The following is a 3,591-nucleotide window of genomic DNA, read 5'->3' as shown; positions in this document are numbered from 1 at the left end:
TTTATAAATATAGAGTTAATTGTTAATAAATTAAGTAATAGAAGAGACTGGTTATTTTAGATGAGCCATAAAAATGGACTTTATTTTCATCCCTATCTACTTTTGGCTAGTGAGAGTAGAACACAATTATTAATAACAGAAAAAGAGAAGCAGTTTGATTTTTTCACAAAACTGCTTTCTAAAGTTTAAGATTTCTGGAATAAAACAAACCCCTGCACCGTCACTATTTGTAGGTTTCAGGTGGGAAATGGTAACTATTAAATGGATAACATATCAATAGATGTAGAGACTACAAAAGAGATGCGCGCATGGTGGACTTAGACACAGAGAGCCCTGGTGTCAAGAGAGCAATGGAGAAGTTACTTAGGTTATTATGGGCCCCAGGGAGTTATAAATCAAATGGTCATGTAATGGAGTTTTCTGGCAGGGAAAAAAAAAATATATAGATATATATATATCAATAAAATAACCTTGGCCAGAGACTGCATGCAACTCATGTCTGACAGTCTCCAAACTATCTCAAAGCCTATCCTATTTTTGGAAGAGAATGATACCCATAGTATTACAGAATGTGGCATATGAAATGAGCCAAACACTTTGCCGCTGTCAGCAGTGGGTACATGACTTTCCTTCCCACCCACTTTCCTCATTCCTGAATATAAAGCTTGGAACCTAAGGAAGCAAACGAAAATGGAAAGTTTTAACTAGACTGTGACTAATTTATACATTTCAAGTTGATTCATTAATCACTGGATTGTACTAAATTTAACTCAAAGCAGTTAAGTTACCTCTCATTAGGCAGACTGAGGACTCAGAGTCAAGATACTAGAAGCCAATTCTAAAAATAAAGAATAGCCCATTTTAAAAATCTAAATTAGTGATTGAACAAGTTATACCTCTCCGAAACAACTGTAGAAGTTTTGGAATCGATAGCAAGAAAGTAGATTTGGGCTAGGGGGTGAATTAAGCAAGGTAAATATTTTAATTAATTCAAGAGAATTTATCTTGTTTAATAGCTGCTGGTAAAGATTGAATTGAGAAGATCTTGAATGTTCAGGAAGAATAAGAGATATTAGTTGATGTAAGTCTTCTGAAAATCCACGAGGAAAAAATACAGGAATCAGACATCAAGTTATCTTCTTTATGGGAGATGGCAGGGTGGGTTTAAATATAGGTAAGTAAGTTTATATGGTTGGTAGCTAAATTTGATAAATTTCACATCTAGGCAGAGTATTTGATTTTGTCATATTCAGGAAATACAAAAGTCACTGAAATCCTTCTTAGGTTCTAAGGTTATTTTACATCCCTGAAACAATTTTCTATTAATTCTCACTACAATATTTTCCAGTCTAAAAAAAAAAACACTGAGGGAATGAAACATAGAAAGACATTTGATCTTAGTGAAAAGGCCAAGAAACAATGGATAATGGAAATATGCAATTGAGTACTAATACTTTCAAAACATTTTTTCTAATTTTTTTTTTAAATTTCAGATTAATGTGAGGGTTCAAAAAATCAGGTCACAATATTTGAATTTGGTAGATAGAGTTCCTAGTGCAATTGTGTCTCACACCCAAAAGGTGTGCCATATACCCCTACATTGTGCCTCTTAAGTGGCAGCACACCAAACCCCCTCTTCCTCTCTTCCCCCTCATTTCCCCTTCCCTCAAAAATCATTTCAAAACATTTAAAAAATATTTCATCATAAATATTATATTAGCAATATTAACAATATATGATTTTTGAAAAGTCCTGCAAATATAAAGAAACAAATATCAATCCATTCCATTTCTTGATTTCACAGTAAATACACACATATATAGTTTGTAAATTTATCAACTGGTTTCTTTTAACAACTGCACTTTTGAAAAATGATTATTATTTGTTAAGGAAATGCTTAAAAATCAACACTAAATTTATAGTTCCAAGCAATTATTACTTGGTATTTTTTCCTTTGCTTTTTTTTTTTTTTTTAGTACTAATAATCATCTCTGTCAGAGGCTGTCAAAGTAGGTACACTAGGGCTAAATTTAGCCACTAATTATTTCTGCCAATAAAGTTTTATTTGAACACAGCACCCTCCATTTGTTTGTTTGTTTGTTTCTTTATTGGCTGTGTTAATTGCAAAAGATGCTGCATGGCAGGCAAAGTGAAAAAGTATAAAATATTTACTATTCTGCATTTTCAGAAAACCTTTGCCAACTTCTGCTCTACATTCAATTCTTTCTTTTATAGAACTGTGTTATTCACATTTTCACAAGTATAATATTTTACCACATATATTTATTTAGTTATTTTCCAAATTTTGGAGGCTAACTTATGTTTAACTTTTATATTTTACCTTGTTATTCATGAGATGTGGTCCAGATTTCATATTTTCATAGAAATAGATTCTAAGTAGGATAATAATTTAAACAAAGTGAATAATCACTCAAAGCTTCCCACATAGGTTTTTTGTACCAAATATTATAGAAAATATTGTACCAAATATTCAGGTGCAATCTACATTCTTTTTAGAAATGAGTAATGTTATATAATAAAAATACTCTTCTTAAACATGATATTTTTAAAAATAACTTAAAAGTAATCTAAAACAGAAAATCTTAAATAAAAGTACTGTCTATTTTTCCATAAATTGGATACTATGTATTATTTATCAATATTTTAAATTTGGTCCAGGCACCTACTGGGTAGTGATTATAGTTTTATGTTGTTTATCTTTCATAAAATTGTTAAAATATGTCATCTATAATTTCCAGTTATTATTTCTTCTCAGTGGAATCTACATTTTATTATAACCTTGAAGCAAACTTAGTTTTAGAAAATTTTTTTAAATTTTTTTCTTATTTTCTAAAATTCTGTTGACCAAATTTTATTTGACATCTTTAAAATAAGATTTTCTTAAGTCTTTCCAAAGTATTGAACTCAGTTTTCACAGAAACAGCTCTTTTTATCTCAGTTGTATATCATGGTTTTTATAATATTTAATCACTTAGTACAATCACAGATATATATATATATACATATATATATTTAATAAGTCACATATACATAGATCATGAATACATTTATGCCTTTGTGGGATTATTTGTACAAACTGGAGTGCTTACATCCTACTAATTAACCTAGCTTTCACCTCATTTACTTAATCACAGTGTTAAGACATTTGTGTTCAATACTTGATAGATTTGACGTGTATCCTTGCAATATGTTCCATAGGTGTGGTCCCACCATTAACTGTCCCTCTATCAAACCACCCACCACCCTTCCCATACCCCATCCCTTGCTATTCATATTCTGAACTCGATTTCTGACATCTCAGCCATTTGTTTATGAATGGGATTAAATGGTGTGTCAGTTTTGTCATTTCTTGGATTAGTTCATCTACTCTGATTATTCATGTTGCCAGAGTTTTTCTGCTGATTCTGCCTCATGATTATTTTTCACCATTTGGCTAGATGGGCAGGTAAGGTGAAATTGGATAGGAGGCTCCTGGAGTTGTGGTTAACTAGCCCTTTGCCAAGGATCTGGGACTAGTGACTGTAGCTTTTCCCCCTACAGCTTTGCAAAGGACTCATACAATATTACAGT

The sequence above is a fragment of the Otolemur garnettii genome, unplaced genomic scaffold (assembly GCF_000181295.1).
Source record: "Otolemur garnettii isolate 467f Iridium unplaced genomic scaffold, OtoGar3 scaffold00048, whole genome shotgun sequence".
NCBI lineage: Eukaryota > Metazoa > Chordata > Mammalia > Primates > Galagidae > Otolemur > Otolemur garnettii.
This window is presented reverse-complemented; position numbering follows the sequence as displayed.